Below are 21,521 nucleotides of genomic sequence, written 5' to 3' on the forward strand. Positions count from 1 at the left end.
ACACCTACCTTTCAAAGTTTACTTCTTTGGCATTCCTTGTTTGCATAATGAGGCGCTGGAAGGCTGCTTTGGAGAGGTTTGGAACCTCCTTTCTTTCCCCAACGCTCATTATTTAGGAGGAACTGGTCCTGGAATTGTATTTATGCCATTTCTCTCTCCTCTTCTCACAGCCCCTCTCCCAAATAATCTGCTTTCCCATCTCCATTCCATAATCGTTGCACATTTGTTTCTCTCTCAAATTTCTTCCAAGTTCAGCATCATAGTAGTAATAATCCACAGTATTCTCATGAATGAATATATATACTGCTTAATTGCCAAACACACCTTTTAAGCAACTTACAAGTATAAAACCAATTACAAAATAATATAATGGTGTGTAAATAAGAATGCACAATAAAACAATTCAAATGAAACGTTGAAATAAGCATCCATGTATAAAAAAGCAAACACCTTTGAAGAGCGCAGCAGTTTAAAAAAGCAATTAAAAGAATTTAAAATTAAATATAGTAATAGTAATAAGTGTTTGCATTGAACTGGAGTGTTTTGATGCTGCCGATAATGTATTCTTGTAATCCATGTGACACCCCTGTCAGGTATGCCTATGTTATTATCTCCACATTGCAGAGGGGATAACAGGCTGAGAGAGAATGGCTTTTTAAGGCTACATAGTGGGAGGTGAGATGAACTGATTTTACTCTACTATGTAATGCCAGTGCTTGGTTAAAAAAGAAAAATGAGAGGTTCTGTATCCTGAATGGTGGGCTATCAGTTGTAATAAATGGGACCTAGTTATGGCTGGTTTATTAGTTTCTTCAATTTTGATACACACCAATGCAGTTCCATTTCTGAAATCTGTCTCTACTTTGTCATATAAATGCTATTGCTTGAGTGGCATGGCAAATTGGCTACCTTTGTGCAGGTAAAAGCATTCACTAGTGTCTCTCAAATGCTCCAATTTGACAAAAAAGGTAGCAGAAAGCTTGCTGAGTGGGATCCACTGGTGGCCTACTAGGTTCCATTGGGTTCTTGGGCTGAAGTTGGAAATGACTGAACTGTCAGATTGTTTCCGAGTTTCCGAGCCGCACTGTTATGATTGAAAAGATTTGGTTCTCATTGCCTGACTCACTCTTGGCCAGTTGGAGTATTGCTTCCCACCTGAGAATTGATGCAGAAGCATCGCTGCTCACACTGTCTGCCAGGTGTTCCCAGCACACGGAAATAAATGCAGAAAGTGCTTTTCTAGGGGAAGGATGACACCTTGTTTCTGAGAAGAATCTTCCTTCTTCTATCAAAGTCAGTTTGATGGTTTGGATGTTGCCTGGGAGTTTTCATTGTTAACTGTTGTGACAGGATTTTATTTCATTGATGGTTGTTGTTGACATGCCCATCAAAGGATGGAAATACTTGAAATCTGCTTGGAATTTTGAAACTTGCAAATAAGGAAGGTGGCAGAGACCATGGATTGGTTTATTGGCTGGTGATGTCACCGATGTCCTTTTCCTTATTGCTGTTCTTTGTAGAATTGGGCAGACCACAGGTTTTCCAAGATCTGTTTATTAACTTTGACCCTCTCATCTTTCTCACAGCACCTCTCTCACTTGGGCGGATAAAAGATTTTAGAAGGAGCAATTTGATAGGCTCAGTTGCAGGAATCTGAAAGATATTACTTGTACCTTGATTCTACCACACAGAAGTGATTTTATGTTCCATTCTTCTGTGCAACACCTTAACAGAATATATTTAATTAGATGCAGATGCAATTCCAAAACGTGGAATAAAGTTTAAATATGAAGGTGGGAAATGAATACAAAACGAAATACGATTTTCCTCCTGGAATAGAATTATTCAGGCTCTGCAATCCTGTACACGCTTGAATTCAACAGGGCTTAACTTCTAAGTAGGCATGTATAGGATTGCACTGTAAATCTGCTATGTATTTGGACAGCTGCCTGTTAGCTATGCATTCAGACATCTCTTAAGATATAATCAAAATTTGTGTGATGATTCCTGAGATCCATGAGCAGGTTTTTGCCTGTGTTTGGATACAACTGAACATCACTTTGAATCAAGATGGTGGACTGAACCTTTCAAAATTGCACTGATTGTAACTACTACACGCAATACAAGGGATGAGGCTACTAGTAGACTATATATTTCATCCTGTGTTCTGTACATGCTCCCGTTTATTAGTGACCCAATTAAAGAAACCTTAGTTGGCTGATTGTATGAATTTTAGTTGGTTGATTAACTAAATTGCATAAATTCACCCATTGATAAAACAATATCTGAATAGTTCTTTAAACTTGTAAAACATCTTGACCTATTTTTTATTACTCATTTTGCATAGGTCTCTGAAAGGTGACCTTCTTCACCTACAGACCCACTTGAGTGTTGCCATCAACAAAGCAGGACCCTCTTGGTCCTTCTGTGCAGTGTTCAAAATTCCTCTGGCGTGTTTAGCAGCTGGTGTATGCCCAGTTGCGACCACCTGCATTCTGCCCTACTGGTGCCAATGAGCATCTTTTAAAAGTGGGGTTTGATCACAGGGCAGCATTTCAGATTTTGGAAGGTGGTGGGGGCAAAGAGAAAAGATAAACATCAAGGTTTAAAGCATATTTTTCCAATCTGGCGACCTTCAGATGTTGCTAGACTACAACTCCCATCATCCCTGACTACTGGCCACGTGAGCTAGAGCTAATAGAAGTTGTAGTCGAAAACATCTGGAAGGCACAAAGGTGATGTAAAGGCCATGGGTTTTTTTGATACCCTAGGAGTTAAATTACCAAATTAAATTTCCCAGAAACAGCATGCTTTAAGAGCATTTGCTGTGGTTACTTTTTAAAAGACCCATAATTATTGTGATATGATTGGCACAGATTAGAATACCACCCCCTCCCAAGTAATGGGACTGTGCCTTCCAGCATGCAAGCCCATTTAATAGTTTATTGTTGGTTTGCTATGGTCCTGTGCTTTCCTTGGAACAGGCCCCACTGAATGCTGGGAGACTTCTGAGTGAATATGCCTGGAACTGGGTTCGAGCTCTGAAGCATCTTTGAGCAGGCTCGAGATCTAGGTTGCTCCAGAGGTGTGTTGTGGAAGCCAGTTAGTGGGACAGATGCATGGACTTAGCCTCTGAATTTGATCCCTGTATCCTCAATGTCTCTTAGTGTATCGGAATTAATTTGGGAACTGCTTGCTGACAGCCTGGATCACAGATGTCTGTTTTCTAAAACGATGTGGTTTATTTCCCTTTACATTCCTGTGGGCTGACAATAACTCGGCTTTGGATGAAAGTCTGCAAATGTTTCCAACTCAGAGCATACCTTCTCTTCGCCTCTAATGTAAAGAGTACATTTTCCAGATACCATCTAATACTGCAGTAATACAGTATATAGATTTGCAGCCCTCCAGATGTGCTGGTGAAAACTGGCCTGGAAGAGGTGTCTGTGTGTGGGCAGAAACTGCTTCCACTTCACTTCCTGAATCTTCCTCACCTCCTTGTACTTTGTTTTCCTCTTGGTCTCTTTAATCTCGGGTGCTACCAAGTGTTTGGTCACTATGCCGTCGACTTTGAAGAGAAGCGGGAATCAAGCTTTGCAAGAACTGAGCTGCTAGGCCTAACCTCAGAGCACCTTGCGAAAGCTCAGCAAATCATAGAGAGGAGATCGGCTTAAGTTCAAGTTCAGACCTTGAACGGAGCAGAAGAAGACTTAAAATGAGTGGTGAAAGAGTAGGCCAACCAGTTCCATCTGTCTGATGGAGATCTGAAGTGGAGGCTGCAATCCTCTGTACACCTTCCTGAGAGTAAGCCCTATATAAGACAATGGGGGTACTTCTGAGTAAGCATGCATAACATGTGTCATGTGGCAACATTCTCATATTTAAATCACACTGGACACCAAGGAGAACTGCGGTAATTAATAATAATAATAATAATAATAATAATAATAATTTTTATTTATACCCTGCCCTCCCCAGCCAAGGCCGGGCTCAGGGCGGCTAACAAGCAATAATAAAAACAAGTTGAATGAATACAATTTAAAAACAAGATTAAAATACAACAATTAAAATATTGAAACATTAAAATATTAAAATGCAGCCTCATCACAGGAGGAGAAAGGAAAAAGAAAAAAGAAAGAGGTGGAGGGAATCAAACTGGCTCCAAGCCAAAGGCCAGGTGGAACAACTCTGTCTTACAGGCCCTGCGGAAAGAAATCAGATCCCGCAGGGCCCTGGTCTCATGAGGCAGAGCGTTCCACCAGGCCGGAGCCAGAGTTGAAAAGGCCCTGGCTCTGGTTGAAGTCAATCTAACTTCCTTAGGGCCCGGGACCACTAGGGTGTTGCTATTTATGGACCTTGAGGCTCTCCGTGGGGCATACCAGGAGAGGCGGTCCCGTAGGTACGAGGGTCCTAGGCCGTGAAGGGCTTTAAAGGGTAAGGGATGAAAGCCATGGCTGAATCCTCTTTGTAAGTAGGAGAATCAAAATTGCACCTGGGTGCACCAGTGTGGTAACCCATATGCAAAATGCCCCGGCTGCATGCTACCCAGGGAAGGAATGAGATAAACACCATTGTGCATGCTGGCTGGGACTGATGGGAGCTGTAGTCCAATAGCACCACCAGCCAGGGCTCAGAGGGGCTCAGCACATCTGATTACATAAGTAAAACTTGCATGTGATAAAGTGCTCAGAGGATTGTTGGGGCAGAGGACTGAGGAAGCCAAGCATTGCGTATTGGTTGGTATTTTCCAAATCAACCCTGTGGTGTTTTTTTAAATGGGAAAACTATCAGAATCCAGTGGTGGAGAAATGGGATGGCTGGCGGCTAATGGATTGAAGTTGAATCCCGACAAGACAGAAGTACTGTTTTTAGGGACAGGGGGCCAGCAGGTGTGGGGGGACACCCTGGTCCTGAATGGCATAACTATGCCCCTGAAGTACCAGTTCTGGGAGTCATTCTGGACTCATAACTGTCCATGGAGGCGCAGGTCAATTCTGTGTCCAGGGCAGCTGTTTATCAGCTCCATCTGGTACGCCGGCTGAGACCCTATCTGCCCGCGGACTGTCTCGCCAGAGTGGTGCATGCACTGGTTATCTCCCACTTGGACTACTGCAATGCGCTCTATGTGGGGCTACCTTAGAAGGTGACTCGGAAACTGCAATTAATCCAGAATGCGGCAGCTAGACTGGGAGCGGCCGCCAGGACCACATAACACCAATCCTGAAAGACCTACATTGGCTCCCAGTACGTTTCCATGCACAATTCAAAGTGTTGGTGCTGACCTTTAAAGTGGCCTCGGCCCTGTATACCTGAAGGAGCGTCTCCACCCCCATCATTCAGCACAGACACTGAGATCCAGCACCAAGGGCCTTTTGGCGGGTCCCACACTGTGAGAAGTGAAGCTACAGGGAACGAGGCAGAGGGCCTTCTCAGCAGTGGCAACCAGCCTGTGGAATGCCCTCCCATCAGATGTTAAGGAATTACATAACATTTAGGAAACATCTGAAGGCAGCCCTGTATAGGGAAGCTTTTTAAGGTTTAATGTTTTGTTACGTTTTTATATATGCTGGAAGCCGCCCAGAGTGGCTGGGGCAACCCAGTCAGATGGGTGGGGTACAAATAAATTATTATTATTATTATTATTATTATTATTATTATTATTATTATTATTTTATTATTAAATTATTTACAAAGAGTTAGATAATGCAGGCAGGAGTCAGTAAAAGAAAACCAATTTAGGGAGCAGTCCAAATAGCTCTTGAAATTGGTGCATTTATGTGCTCTGAAGCTCATGAAGTTGAGCAAATACAGACACAGCCATTTCTCTGAGGCCACATCAGTGCATTTCTGGGACGTCTGCTCTTGGGTATTTGCAGTCTTTTCCGCTGCACAGCTTTGCCGCCTGATGCTTATTGCAATGGCTCAAGAGCTAATGTCCTAAATCCAAAATAAATTAAAAGGTGTTCCTTCATTTACCGCAACAAAATGACTTCCTCCTCCTCCTGCCTCTAAATCCTGGGCTGGGTATTAGTTTCCTGGCTCCATGTTGGGGGAGTTATTATCCTCTGTTCTTCCAGCATCTCAAATCTCCCTTGCAAGATTTTTAATTTAAAATCTAATTAGCTAAGCACGCAGTCGGGTTGTCATAGGTAACGGAAGCGGACGCTTTGTTGTTGAGGCCTGCGGATGGCCTTTCAAGATAGCCTTTGTGCATTCAGCAAAGGACTTTCGGGGTGGCAATGGTGTTGTTGAGACCGCTTAACAATGATTGGTTGGGCTGCTGGGCTGTCACAGAGGGACTGAGCAATCGGAAGGCCTCTATTGGTTGCGCTGCTCAGATTCTAAAAGAGGGCTGGGGCAGAATGAATGGTCTGGGGCAGGGAACCTGGAGAACCTGTTGCCCTCCAGAGGTTGCTGGATTATAACCCCCGCCAATTCTGACTACTTTGACTACTGGCCATGCTGGTTGGACTAGAATCAACATTTGGAGTGCCCATCCCTAGCCTAGGGAATTTTGAAAGCCCTGGTGTTCTCTGGGGAATCTACATTCCTTCCCTTAACCTGAACCTTTGCTAGGTAAGCCAAATTAAACGGATGTCTAGTTGTGCCCACCTTTACCACAGACCCCACAAGTGTCCCAGATTATTCGGGACAGCCCAAATTGGCAGAAGATGCCCCTTCTTCTTCCAATCCCAAATGTCCTGGTTTTGCACCCCCGCGCTGGTTGAGGGAGCAAAAGACGGGCGATTTTTTAGTTCTGCTATGGTGCGAGTCCAGAAACAGGTCTGAAAAACTTAACCTTGACCTCCTCTTCTGGAAGTTTGTCTGTGGTGCTTGAAAAGGAGGCGGAGGGCAGGGAATAGCTCAGAGAATCACTGTCTGCCACCCACCTACTGAATTGAAAGTGCTGTAGGAAGGCAGTGTGGTGCAGTGGTTAGAGTGTTGGACTATGACTTGGGAGATCAGGGTTCAAATCCCCACTCGGCCGTGAAGATCACTGGGTGACCTTGGAGTCAGTCACAGCCTCTGAACCTACCTCACAGAGTCATTGTAGTAATTATCTGAGGGGGTGGGGATGGGCCACACACTCCTTGGGGAAAAAGGTGGGATAATAAACAGTTAAGCAGAAGGGCTTATTTATTTAAGAAAGCTGGAGATACCAGCCAGAGGGAGATGGCAGCTGGACCTCCAGAGATCTCTATGTGGTCGTAATTGGACCCACACCAGTCGTAAAACACATCTGGTGCCTGGCTAATTTATAACACTGTACAGGACGCGGGTGGCGCTGTGGGTAAAACCTCAGTGCTTAGGACTTGCCGATCGTATGGTCGGCGGTTCGAATCCCCACGGCGGGGTGAGCTCCCGTCTTTCGGTCCCAGCTCCTGCCCACCTAGCAGTTCGAAAGCACCCCTAAGTGCAAGTAGATAAATAGGTACTGCTTTATAGCGGGAAGGTAAATGGCGTTTCTGTGTGCTGCGCTGGTGCTGGCTCGCCAGAGCAGCTTCATCACGCTGGCCACGTGACCCGGAAGTGTCTCCGGACAGCGCTGGCCCCTGGCCTCTTAAGTGAGATGGGCGCACAACCCTAGAGTCGGACACGACTGGCCCGTACGGGCAGGGGTACCTTTACCTTTTACAGAACATTGGGTCAGCTGCCTGGAGACCCTTAGCCAATCATGGGTGGGATGATTTTATAGTTTAGCTGCGAGATAGGGCCTGGATTGGGAAGTTGGTAGGCTAGACATGGCAAATTCCTCAGGAGGAGGGAAAGGTTCTAGAAAGTGGCTAGACTTTTTGTTTTTTACAGGCGGGGTAGAGCGGATAGCCATTCTAAGAGAGCACTAGATTTCACACAAATGGTTTCGTTGAAGAGACTTGTAAGTAAATTTCTCTTTTAAGCCTGTAACAGTGTTTATGACGGATCCTAAGTGTTGTGCTTTTATTAGTGAAACCATTGAAAGTGTCTGTTAAAATAAAGTACAGTATTGTTTCCAGTGTGCCTCAGCTTTAATTTATTCCCAGAACTGGAAATAAATTGCCTTGGGAACTCCTCGCTGCAGATTCTTAGTGTTTGCATTCACACTTGATTTATACAGGGAGTGACCAAGGATAGGTTTCCTATTCTCAGTCCTGTTGCCTCGGGAGTTTGTCACACCTTCTGACTCTAAAATTCTGTAATTCCAGGTGGGAATGTTTCCAGTTGTCCTTTGCAAATGGCAGAATTGCAGCCCATTAAATAAGTAGATAATAATACATGGGTTCTAATTTTTCCAAGCTTGTTCTAATAGGCAAGGAGGTTATACGTTGCGTGCTGGAGCTGAAGTAAGAGGCAATAATTGAGTCCAGAATTAACATTCTCACGACTTTTCCTCTTCTCTTCCTAGCAAAAGTTGCAGGGTGGAGTTTGATTTAACATGAATGTTGTGCTCAAAGCTGCTCACAATAATCACAACAGCGGTGAAAAAGAACAATAATTGCAATCACGATCATATCAAACACAGTAGCATATAAAGCAAAGAACAACCAATTCATCAAAACAATTGATGCAATTTAATAAAACCATAGTAGTTCAGATTTCAGCGTGCATCATAAAAACATAGACTTGTGGAGCTGGAAGGGGCCAGAAGGGTCATCCGGTCCAGTCCCATGCAATGCAGGAATCTTTTGCACAACATGTGTCTTGAACCCACAACCCTAAAATTAATTGTCTAATCCTGTACCAACTGAGCTACCAAGGCAGATAAGAAAACACATAGGGCTCGTTGATGAGTTTGTCTTTGGTTGGAGTCAAACGTGGGTGTTCTTAGTCTGTGAAATGGGTGCAATGGCATAAGCTGGTTTGAGAGGCTGGCCAGGAGTGAAATCAAGGCCATCCAATTGTATCAACATGTGTCCCTGGGGAGGAGTCATAATTCTGTGCATGTGCAGTGCTTGCAGAAAGTCCTAGCTTTTATTCCTGGCGCATCCAGTTGAAGAGATAAGGTGGCAAGTTGATGAGGAAATCTCTCCAGATTGTTAAATTTCGCAGTCCTTGCGGACCAAATTTGTCAGGTGGGCGGGACTGCCCTCCTGTCAATCGCCTGATGTCACAATGGTGTCTGTAGGGATATTGCAGAGCGCTCTCATAACCACCTAGCACAGTGATGGCCAAACTTCACCCTCCAGCTGTTTTGGGACTACAACTCCCATCATCCCTAGCTAACAGAACCAGTGGTCAGGGATGATGGGAATTGTAGTCCCAAAACAGCTGGAGCTGTTTGGCTATGCATTTTTTTTAAAATGGCCAACACAACTGGCTTTGCTGCGGTAATAGATCAGCACAAATATTTTAATGTGCTGGAATCCCCATTGCTTACAAAGAAGGAGTGGGGCACAGGCTTGCATTACTTTTAGTGAGGAGGAAGAGGAGTTGGGCTACATGTTTTTCCTATTAAAAAAAATCCAGGCCAAATCTTACTACGAAGTTTCCGCAGTAGGTGGGAGGGAAGCAGGAAATCGAGTTATGTTCTGCAGAAATAAATATTTCTCTGGGTAGCTTTGCAATGGGCCTGGCAGTTGATTAGGTTGTGTGTGAGTCACTCTTAATTCATCCTGTAATTAAGACAGCTGTGCGTGTGTGTGTCGTGGAGTTAGAATAGTGTAATGATTTAGCTGTGGCTTTTCATGGTATTTTAATTTTGTTTGTTTTTTGTCCTATTGTATGATGTATTATTTAACATATGTCTCATTTTTGTAAGCCCGTCTGGGTACTTACTTAACGATCAAGTGATCAAGTTGTTTTCATTGCTGTCACTGTTGTATAGCCAAGAAACTGAAATACAAATCAGGAGAAGCCAAATTTGAATCTTGCCCCTACATTAATTCACTCACTGAACATAAAAGTATAGCAGGGCTGTTCATATGCTCTTGGGGGCACCTGGGTTGAATTTTTATTCATTTACTTGCTTGAAAACTGCACCTATATTCCTCCTTCCTTCCAAGGAGCTTGTGCTGGCGTTCATGACTCTTCCTGTCCCCATCTTATCCTCACAACAACCCTGTGAGGTACTTTAGCTTCTGTCTTTCCCTATACCTTCTGCTTGGATCATCATCCAGGACTTTTCTCCGTAGGCCCTGGATGACAGAAGGGTGAGAGAATGATACTTTTAGGGTGACGCTGTGGGTTAAACCACAGAGCCTAGGACTTGCCGATCAGAAGGTCGGCGGTTCGAATCCCCGCGACGGGGTGAGCTTCCGTTGCTTGGTCCCTGCTCCTGCCAACCTAGCAGTTCGAAAGCACGTCAAAGTGCAAGTAGATAAATAGGTACCGCTCTGGTGGGAAGGTAAACGGCGTTTCCGTGCGCTGCTCTGGTTCGCCAGAAGCGGCTTAGTCATTGCTGGCCACATGACCCGGAAGCTGTATGCCTGTTCTGTCGGCCAGTAAAGCGAGATGAGCGCCGCAACCTGAGAGTCAGCCACGACTGGACCTAAGGGTCAGGGGTCCCTTTACCTTTACCTTTACCCGCTTAAACTCCAACTCCCATAAGCTCCAGCCAGCAATTGTCAATGGTCAGGCATGAGGAGAGTTGTAGTCCTGCAGCGTCTTAGGAGAGCTACAGGTTTCTCAGGTAGCATTTATTTATTTTTTAAACAGAGCTGAAGCAAGCGTCATTGTGTTGCTGTGCTTCCTTGAGTTTTCACTCTGTTGCTCCGCTGCAATATTTCTGTTTGTTTCCTGTCTTTGTATTTTATTGGATTTTTATTCTAAGTGATGGGACTCAGAACACAAACACTGAGCGATGGTGGGGATGGTACAGCACTCTGCACACCCTGAACCATGAAAATGGCTTGCTTCTTTGGCCTGATCCCTGCCAGGCTGTAGAATTCACCTTCGTTTCATGGAAAACAGGCCTGCCTCATTATTCCAGCTGCATGCAAGCAAGTTCCAGCATGCAGCTGTTGCAAACAGCATGTTTGACCTGCCTCAGCCAAAGGCAAAAATCGGACTGCCTCTTAGGTTGCTGATGGCTCAATCATTCTCGCTTTTGCCAACATGCTGACTGAGGCGGATGAGACCTGGGGGCTGCCAGGCTGCCTTATTCAGATGCGGACTTTTTGGGCTTCCCACTCATACAGAGGCGCATGGGGAATGCAGCTATAGAGTGGCAAAACCCTTTCTCAGGCTCTGATTGGCCCTTGTCCTGGTCATCTGATTGGCTAGAAGTCCTGTAGAGTACACCCTTCCTTCATTACCAGTTTGGGAAAGCCAGGCTGGTTTTTGGCATTTGGGTCTTACTTGAGCGGCCACTGCTCAGTGGTAGAGCACCTGCTTTGCATGCAGAAGGTCCCAGGTCCAATCCTGGCATCTCCTGGTACAGATGGGAATGTTCTTTGAAGAGCTGCTGCCAGACAGTGTAGACCAAACTTGGTTCTCCAGCTATTTTGGACTACAACTCCCATCATCCCTAGTTGCAGGACCAGTGTTCAGGGATGATGGGAATTGTAGTCCGAAAACAGCTGGAGGTCCACGTTTGGGAAACCCTGATCTAAGAACTCACTGGCAGGGTAGCTAACTGATCAGCAAAAATGTAACCTGACCTGCTCCTGTGTTTTTAACTGAGAAAATTTAACAGTGCAGAAGTCAGCAGGCAAAACTTTTCACTGCTGATCAAGCTTGAAAACTTTGGTCCCCATCCTGTACTCAGCTCTCACCTGTGGCTCCTAGAAGCTGTCAGCATGTGACAGTGGCCACACTCCCAGGAAACTGCTTTGATTGGCTGGCTAAACCAGGTGAGGGCAGCAGGTGGGTCTCAAGCCCTCAGTGAGTTAGGGAGTTGTGAGGGATTTCACCTGCATGTGATGACAGGCTGCAATGGATTGAGTGGAAGAGACCAAGACTATTTTTCTTTCCTCTTTCCTTTTTGTTGTTGAGCATTTTTGGGGAAACCAAAGCTTTTGGAGCTTTTAAGCTTTTGGGTTTTCCCTGACATTTTGCCAATATGGCAAAATTCCCCCGACGCCATTTTTACACCCAGAAATTGGGACACATCAGGAATTCTCCTGTATGGCAAACCTAGGAAACCCTGATGCCAGTGTTTGAAATTAGCCAGGTGCGCTTTGTACCTGACTGTTGGCCACTTGCGACCAAGTGAAGACGCCTGGGTCACAGGATGGTGCCTGGCACTTCCACCATCTGGAGGTGCGTGCCTGGGAATCATTGAATCTTGACTGTTTTCACACACTAATGCCACATTCTGTAGAATTCTATCTGTTCTATTCTATCTGCCCAATCTGAATGATTTTCAGGAACCAAAATGTTTTTTCTGTGCAGCCTGAGCAGGAGCAGTGAAAAGCTTTACAGTTAATTGTTGCAGCTTGTCTTCACTTACCCCACCCTGGCGCCCTGCTCACAGTTGTGAATAATATTCTTACATTATGAATGGTGTGTGTCATCGTTAAGAGGCAGGCCGATATATGTGTGGACTGTCCCTGGATCAAGTGACTTTTCTTCTTTAAGTTTTCAAAGTTAGGGTTGCCATAGGTCCTCCTTTTCCAGGACAGGTCATCTTTTCCAGGGGTAAAATTTCTGTCCAAGTGGATTTTTGGAATTTGCCAAAATGTCTGGGGGTCTGGGAGCGGGCTGCTTTTTATGTTTCATACGCAATACTAGACAGCCAAGTGCAAAACGTATACATACTGTGTGTGAGTTTTGCATGATGCAGGAAAGGGATAAAAATCCAGGGGTGTGTTCCCCCCCCCCCAAACCACTGATGCCAAAGTTGGCATTTTGAATGGACATCAGAAGCATACTCAGCCCTGTATGTATAATACATTGGCTCACCCTATCTCTCCCCCTTCCATTCCTAAGCTCCCTACCCTCCTAGTGCTGGGCCAGCTGCTGTGGAGGATGAGTAGATAATTCATGTCAGCAGCTGGTATCCTTTTTTTAAAAAAAGAAATCCTGGGGAACCAGAGACGACTGCCTGAGCAATCCCACTCGATGGCAACCTTGTCAGCCGGCAGCCCTGCAGGGACAGCTTCTGTGTTCGCATAGCAGTGAGCGCTGTTGTCGGTAGACAGCTTGTTGCTTTCTCTGGGTACCTGCTGCACCGCTCTCTTGCCTCAAAGGGAACTCTGGGCACGGATGCAATTGGCCAGGCAGGCTTCCGAAATCGCACCACAGGTTGCTTCCCTTCTGCCTCCCGTCTGGCAGCAAACTCTGTCTGTCCCCCTCCTCTCTTAAAGCACAATCCAGGCTACCGCAATGATTTTTATAAGGCTGGTATTGCCTTTGTAATAAAAGGCACCCACCCACTGTAGCGCTCTTGCATAAGATGTTCTCTTAAGGACCAAGTCAGACTACTGGTCCACGCTAGCTCAGTATCTTCTATACTAGTGAGGAATCTGTGCCCCCCCCCCCAGATGTTCATGAACTACAGTTCCGATCACTCCCTACCAGTGTCAGAGATGGTGAGAGTTCATCATCATCATCATCAAACCTTTCATTGGCATCACATACAAACATCCAAAACAAATCAATACAGAATTACCACTTCCCCAGCGGCACAAAACATTTGCTAAAAGAAAGGAGGCAGAGCAGTCTATTGTTGGTGAGAGTTGGAGGCCAGCAAAATTAGGAGGGCCGCCGGTTCCTCACCACTGGGGATGTAATAAGGCACCATTCTCTGTTCTGCCTTACATCTATTGCGGAAATATTCTCTACCATTCCACCCCCCATGTGACTTTGCCTTAAAAATCACATTATTTCCTACATTGTTTTTGACGTTTCCCTTGCAGTTAGGTGCATTTAAGCTAATTAATCACATAAAGGTAAAGGTAAAAGGTAAAGGTACCCCTGCCCGTATGGGCCAGTCTTGACAGACTATAGGGTTGTGCGCTTATCTCACTCTAGAGGCCGGGAGCCAGCGCTGTCCGCAGACACTTCCGGGTCACGTGGCCAGCGTGACAAGCTGCATCTGGCGAGCCAGCGCAGCACACGGAATGCCGTTTACCTTCCCGCTGGTAAGCGGTCCCTATTTATCTACTTGCACCCGGGGGTGCTTTCGAACTGCTAGGTTGGCAGGCGCTGGGACCGAAAGACGGGAGCGCACCCCGCCGCGGGGATTCGAACTGCCGACCATGCGATCGGCAAGTCCTAGGCGCTGAGGTTTTACCCACAGCGCCACCCGCGTCCTACAGCACCACCCGCGTCACATACTGTAATTAATTACACAAGTTTTCAGCCGCAGCAGTGAGATGAATAACCTGGGTTTTAGTGGAAACCGAACTGTAGTGGAATAGAAGCAGCGCAGATTGCACTGAGCACTGGATGGGGGGAAATCGCTGTTTCCTCAATAGAAGGCTCTGTCCTGCCTACATGCCAACCACTTCTTTATTAGAGGTGTAATAGAGCCTCAAAGATCTGAGTACAGGCCAGGGATGGGGTAGAAATTTGTTCCGTTTGCATTTTAATGTGTACCTACCCAATTTCTTACTTGCCACACCAATGTGCAAACTGAAACGCAGCCGCTTTTTTCTGAATTTCGTGATGCACTCCTCCAACTCCAGTCCCCCCCCAAATGTGTATATAAAAAGCATGTATTAGAGAAGGATGTGCTCACAAATGCTTGTTGCATTAATGCAAAATGCTGTAAGAAGATGTCTTTTACATGGAAGAAATTACTTGCAAATTGCTTGTGTTTCATTAGGTTGAACAATGTGGCTTTTTATGCAGACTCTTTAATTGTGAAGCGATGTGAAAATGGGGAGAACTGAAGTGAAGGTTGGGGGGGGGGATGAGAAACCAAAATGGGCAGAATTGTCTGTCCCCAGTACAGGCCCAGCTTCAGTGAGCAGCATCCTTGAGCAGCTGTTGGGGATTGACTTGGAAGAACAGTTGCTAAATGGGGCCGGCCCTACCCTTAGGTGAGATGTGGGGGACCTTTGGCCCTTCAGATATTGCTGAATTACAATTCCCAGCATCCTTAGCTATTGGCCATGATAGCTGGGGTTGAAGGGAGTTCAGTAGCATCTGAAGGTTCCCTACAGCTGCAGTCACCATTGTGGTGGTGGATGCTGTCCCATTACCAGTGTTGAAGTAAGATTCAGTTGCCAGTACAGTCAGCTTCCATACATGGAACGGGAACACCATCTGGTCCATCATTCCCCTGTAGCTCAGGGGTGGAGCATCTGCTTTGCCTGCAGAAGGTCCCAGGTTCAATCCCTGGCATCTCCAATTAGGACTGGGGAATGTCCCCGTTCTGAAAACCTTAGAAAGCTGTTGCCGGTCTGTGTAGACAGTACTGAGCTAGATGGACCAATGTTCTGACTCGGTGTAAGTCAGCTCCCCCCCCCCCCCCCATCTCAGGCATTAAAATGCTTTGGGCCACTTCCTGCTTGGTAACGTGCAAACAGAAAATAAACGGAACAAAACAAAACTGGTGACTGTTTTGTGAAACCTCATGGTACTTTGCTACATGGTGTAAAAGAACACAGAAAGCTTTTTGGAATGCAGGGAAGAATGAGTCTTAACGGGGTTGTTGGTGGCAACAGGAGAAAGCAAACAGGGATGCATGAGACAAGCAAAAGAGCAATTCTTTTAAGATTGCCATTCTCATTGGGTGCTTAAGAATGTGTGAAGCTGACCAATACTCCCCCTGCCCCCATTGCCTTGCAGATATTAAACCCTGCATTTCTGAATGTTCTGTATACAGTGGTAAGGTAAAGGGACCCCTGACCATTAGGTCCAGTCGTGGCCGACTCTGGGGTTGCGGTGCTCATCTCGCTTTATTGGCCGAGGGAGCCAGCGTACAGCTTCCGGGTCATGTGGCCAGCATGACTAAGCCGCTTCTGGCGAACCAGAGCAGCGCACGGAAACGCCGTTTACCTTCCCGCTGGAGTGGCACCTATTTATCTACTTGTACTTTGACGTGCTTTTGAACTGCTAGGTGGCAGGCACAGGGACCGAGCAACAGGAGCTCACCCCACCGCGGGGATTCGAACCACCACCCTTCCAATCGGCAAGTCCTAGGCTCTGTGGTTTAACCCACAGCGCCACCCGCGTCCCATATACAGTGGTACCTCTGTCTAAGAACAGTCCTGTTAACGAACAATTCGGGGAACGAAATCTGCAAAACCGGAAGTAGGTGTTCCGGCTAGCAAACTTTGCCCTGGAAGACGAACGGAATCTGAATGGGCGAAGGGCACTGGTGGCGGGAGCCCTCATTAGCGAAAGCACGCCTCGGTTTAAGAACACTATCGGCTAAAGAACAGACCTCTGGAACGAATTAAGTTTGTAAAGGGAGGTACCACTGTACTATGATCATCCCCACATGCAGGATTGTGGTGTGTGCGTGTTTAACAATTCCTCACCATTTCCCAAAGCTAGCTGTTTTTTCAGACAAATTCAAACACAGCGAGTCTTGCTGGATGAGGCCCGTGGCTACCTCTAGTCCAGCATCCTGTTCTCACAGTACCCAAGTAGATGCGCCTGGGGGAAGCCCACAAGCAGCATTTGAGCGCAACAGCACTCTCCGCTCCTTCGGCTCCCGCAACTGGCATTCAGACGCATACTGGGCACACTGCCTCTGAGGCAGAAACTAGCTGTCATGGCTGGAAGCCATTGATAGTTTGGTTCTCCGTGAATCTTTTCTGTCTGGATTTTCACTGTTTGAAATATGGCGACCCTAGCTTACTCCTTAGCCTTTCCATCTCCTGAAGGTATCCTGCAAGACAGCGCAGGTTTTAGGATCCTGCAAGGATCTGTTGTGGAGGGTTTGGGAGCACCTCCAAAGATATATGGAAGGTGGTTTAGGAGACTCGCTATTTTCCATTCAAATTCTTGCAGTGTTCTTTACCTCCTCTAAGACAGCTGTAACTCGTCTCTAACAGCGGCTCTTTCCCCCAGCTGAGCAGACTATATTCCAGCAAAAGTCAGAGGTTTCGACCAATAGACACCAGTATAGTGGGATGAAGCTGGCCTTGGGATTTAGTCTAAAATTCCCTCACAGAGTTGTTGTGAGGATAAGATTGGGTCATGAAGATCCATGGAAGAAAGGTGAGCTATAATCCTGGAGGAGTGGCTCAGAGGAATCTGGTGGAATTCTCTTTCATCACACTGGTCTCCTAGCAGCTGCCTGTTTACCTAGTTTGGAGACCAGGTGTTCTCTTATCTTGAAAGTCCTCTTAAGAAGACCAGATCCAGCAGCTGAGGCTGGAGAGGCAGCCATCGCTCTTGGTTCTGCCATTTGGTATCTGGTGTGGGCTCGATAAGGAGCCTAGCCCACTGTTTGTCCTGTGTGATCAGAGAAGGTAGGTCTTTGGTACAATCTGTTACGTGTTCCTTACAGTTGGGTGTATTGCAAAAGTGTCCAGTCCAATCACCGCCACCCCTTGGGAGTGAGAAGCTAGGGATGATGGGAGTTGTAGTCCAAAAAAAGCTGGAGGACCAAGTTTGGCCACCACTATGCTACACAGTAGGTAGTATTTTATGACGAATGTTATTCTGAACACTGGGAATGGGCTAATCTGTCAATTTTGGTTTCTCTCAGATACTCAGTTTTTTTTCCATTCTTACATTCAGTTCTCCACATTTCCACATAATTTGTGATTAGTTTTCAGAAGGTCTTAAAAAAAATAAATCAGCATTTTAGTGTGAATTTCACCTAATGCACACATTTACCTGCAGTTTTTCCTAATTTTATTTTTTGCAAAGCAGTTCCCCATGATATAATATTTTTTTGACACATTGTTTTCACGGCTTACGTATTTTTATATACACTTAGTACACGTATTTTTGCACACATTACTTGGCTGGAGAACTGCATTGCCACGTTTAGAGAAGTGCAAATTTGGAATATGCCTGTGTTTCGGTTTGCATAGTGTTTTGGAAAGCATGAATTAGGTATGTTTGCCTTTAAATGCAAACTGAATTTAATCTCTCTCCCCCCCCCCCCGCATTCCTAGTGCCCATTGAGACTGGTGGGTCAGAAGGCAGGGAGCCCAAGCAGTAGGTGGAGACAGCGCTAATGGCAGGCAGAGCCAGTGAATTTTCTCTCCTCACCTCCTCCCTGCTAAGTTTTACATGGGTAAGATGGAAACTTAGGAGGAGGACGCTGACAGGCAGTGGCAGCACCTGGGCTGGTTGCAAGTACAGAGGCAGGCAGGTGTTGGGGGTTGAGGGCAAAATGAGGTTGGTGGAGCAGTGCCCCCTTTTCTGCAATGGACCTGCCTCCATGACCTGGAATAGACGGTGTCCCTTCTGTTGTCTTCAGAGCTTTAATTCAAGCATGTATCAGCGCTGCCCCTTTAATTAATGGTTCTTTTGCAGACAGCTGGTATGATTCCCTTTTTAATCCCTTCTGCCTCATTTGCATATGGCTTAGTCAATGACCTAGCCTCCTCCATCTGAGAAATGCAGGGATTCCCACTCGCCCTTATGGGCACATGCAATGCACTCTAGGTAAGATGATCTCCTTTTATTGACTTTATTTATTTGTGCAGCGGAGGGAGCAGGATGTAGGCGTTTGTGTTACACAGAACTCATTATCAGGCGTGGTTCTGTATGCTCCCTTTCTCAAAACCTCAACGGCTTATTTAGAAGATCACCTTTAAATATTTGCATGTCCTCTTCTGTGAGGCAAACGGTTGTGAAAAAGATAGCTCCTGCTAGATGATAGGCCGTGATTGTTGCCATAGGATGTACGGTAGAATCCTATTCCCAACCATATTCTTAAAACCTGTAATTCTGGAAAACTCTTATTCTGCATTTTATTTTATTTTTTATTTATTTATTACACTTACATATCACCATAGGGACGCGGGTGGCGCTGTGGGTTAAACCACAGAGCCTAGGACTTGCCGATTAGAAGGTAGGTGGTTCGAATCCCCGCGACAGGGTGAGCTCCCGTTACTCGGAGCCTGCTCCTGCCAACCTAGCAGTTCGAAAGCATGTCAAAGTGCAAGTAGATAAACAGGTACCGCTCCGGCAGGAAGGTAAAGAGCATTTTCGTGCGCTGCTCTGGCTAGTCATGCTGGCCACATGACCCGGAAGCTGTACGCCAGCTCCCTCTGCCAATAAAGCGAGATGAGCGCCGCAACCCCAGAGTCGTCCGCAACTGGACCTAACGGTCAGGGGTCCCTTTACCTTTACCTTTACATACCACCAGCTTCATGGCAGAGTGGGGATTCGAACCCTGCTCTCCCAGGTCCTACTTGGTAGGGCACACCATTTGCATTTTCTTCCAAGCCACATACTTGCAATATTGCAGAATCCTGTTGTTTTATTTTTGGGGAGTGTGTGTGTCACTGCATGATGGAAGAACGGGAGCACGAAGGGGCCGTAGCTCAGAGGAAGAGCTTCCACCTTGCATGCAGAAGGTCCCAGGTTCAATGCCCTTTATCTCCAGGTAAGACTAAGAAAGAACCCCCGTCTGAAATCCCCAGGAGCTGCTGCCAGTCCGTGTAGGCAGTAATGAGCTTTATGGACCCAAAGGTCTGACTCATGGGTCAGTACAAGGTTCCTAGAGGCAAAACATCTTTCTTTTCACTTAGCTGTAGCGTACGGTTGCCATATTTTCAAAAGTGAAAATCTAGACACAAAAGTTGTTGGTTTTTTGGCAAAGTTGTTGAGCTCAGATAATTATAATAAAATATTTTGCAAAATCTCCCTCCAAAATGAAGTTTTTGACCTATTTTTTTAAGGAAACTGGACAAAAAAACAAAACTTTTGGCATGGGTTGCTATACATCCAGGTTTTCCTGGACAGCTTTAGCAATATCGGGAATTTCGCCCGGATGCTTTTTTCAATGGACGAATCCTGGATATGTCTGGGGAAGCCCAGATGTATGGCAGCCCTACTGTAGGGCAGCTGTGACGAACCTTTGGCCTGCCAGATGTTGCTGAACTACAACTCCCATCAGCCCCTGCAAGCATGAGCAGTGGGCAAGCATGAAGGGAGTTGTTGGTTAGCAACACTGGGTAAACCAAAGCTTTCCTACACCTGCAGGTTACTAAAAGCAGCCAGAGTTGGGGCAGTAGCCCAAATATGGAGGAAGGAAATCCACCCAGATAGGGTGTGGAGGTTCTCACAAAACACCAGGACCTCCTGCAGAAAAGGAAGTGGTTGTTTTCAATCAGTGTTCCAGCATAACAGCCAGGAGTCTCACAGCTCCTATAAATCAGGGATTTTTGAACAGCTCTGTGGACCGCCAGTGGCTTGCAAGCTTCATTGAGCTAGTCTCTGGCAAGCCCACCTTCAATATATTGGTTTTTGTATTTGCATTGCTCCTTTTATTTCTTGTACTGTATTTTAGTCTATTGCAATTTGAAATGTGTGAAATTGTGTGAAATGTGTGAAATGTGCAAATTGTAATACAATATATGAAATAAAGGAAGCTATAAAGATACAATTAAAAACAGCATCTATCACAGCACGGTGCAGTTGCTACAAGAGGCCAAAACGTCATTCAGTCCTCATAACCAGGAGGACTAGGCACTTGACTTTAAAGCAAGAAAATTGATAGTTGGCAGGAATTCAGAATAGATTCCATCCATTTATTCTTAACCCGCTATTGATTTTGTGTATGTGTGTTAATCCCTTTTTGGTGCATCGGGATAATCTGGGCTTGCTTTCCTGTGTATTTCTAAAACATATATACAATGTAAGGTCAGAGATGAAGTCATTTAGTATCCGTGTGTGTGTGAGAGACATTAATGCACCAAGAAAAGGCACAAATGTCTCTTCCTCGCCCCTTGAAGATTTTTCTTAAATGTTCCCCTTATGACAAGCTGTTTTCTTTAGCCAAGCTGGTTTTAGATTAAGATATTTATCCAGTAAAAATGGAGAACAGAGATTACTCTTGACGGGCTGGATATAGGGCTGCAGGCTCCGAGTCTGGGTTGGCTGCATCTTTCGTGCACAAAATTAAGAAGGAAAAAAAATGTGTGTTGTGGGGGGCGGGGGCGGTTCAGTAGTTGCTGACAACCAGAGGACAAAAATCCTCCCCAATACTTCAAATTTATTGACCCATTCTTCCAATGGGAGCTATAAGAACATAAGATCAAGCCAATGCCTCATCTAGTCCATCATCCTATTTTCACAGTCACCAAATATTTTTCCCAATGGGAAGCCCGCAAGCATAATTTGAGCGCAATAGCACTTTCCTTGCCTGTAATTCCCAGCAACTGATATTCATATTGCTTCCCAGTCCTCCACCTCCAATAGGTTGTTTAGATTTGTGCTCTAAGGACCTCAGCTACAGCCGGGCAAAACGTGTCATTCTATGGTGCTGAGGGTGGTCCTCTGAACTAAGGGTTACCTGGTGGTCAATGCTCAGCTAACTTAGCAGCATCATTTCTATTACAGCGGTACCTTGGTTTGCATATGTCTTAGTTTGCATACGTTTTGGATTACAAACACATCAAACCCGGAAGTGCGTGTCCCGGTTTGCAACCTTTTTTATTATTATTACAACCCATTTTTTTGGGATTACGAACAAATTTTTTTTGGAGGCCCCATTGGCAAAAGCGCACCTTGGGTTACAA

General features: G+C 45.7%; 1 protein-coding gene across 6 annotated transcripts in view; it reads left to right on the top strand.

The window, feature by feature from the left end:
• The window catches only part of CUEDC1 (CUE domain containing 1), a 65,421-nt gene that overhangs the window by 933 nt on the left and 42,967 nt on the right, over positions 1 to 21,521 (top strand). For 2 of the 6 annotated variants that reach the window (XM_079955785.1, XM_079955786.1), the window contains exon 1: positions 17,163 to 17,288. The exons of 1 other annotated variant lie outside the window; for it this stretch is intronic. The gene's annotated coding sequence lies outside the window, so the exon portion shown is untranslated. Of the gene's footprint in view, positions 1 to 17,162; positions 17,289 to 21,521 lie in introns of those variants that run through there. 3 more of the 6 variants (XM_079955788.1, XM_079955789.1, XM_079955790.1) reach the window with 2 other exon arrangements.

Source organism: Podarcis cretensis, assembly GCF_951804945.1.
Source record: "Podarcis cretensis genome assembly, chromosome: 15".
Classification (NCBI taxonomy): Eukaryota; Metazoa; Chordata; class Lepidosauria; order Squamata; family Lacertidae; genus Podarcis; species Podarcis cretensis.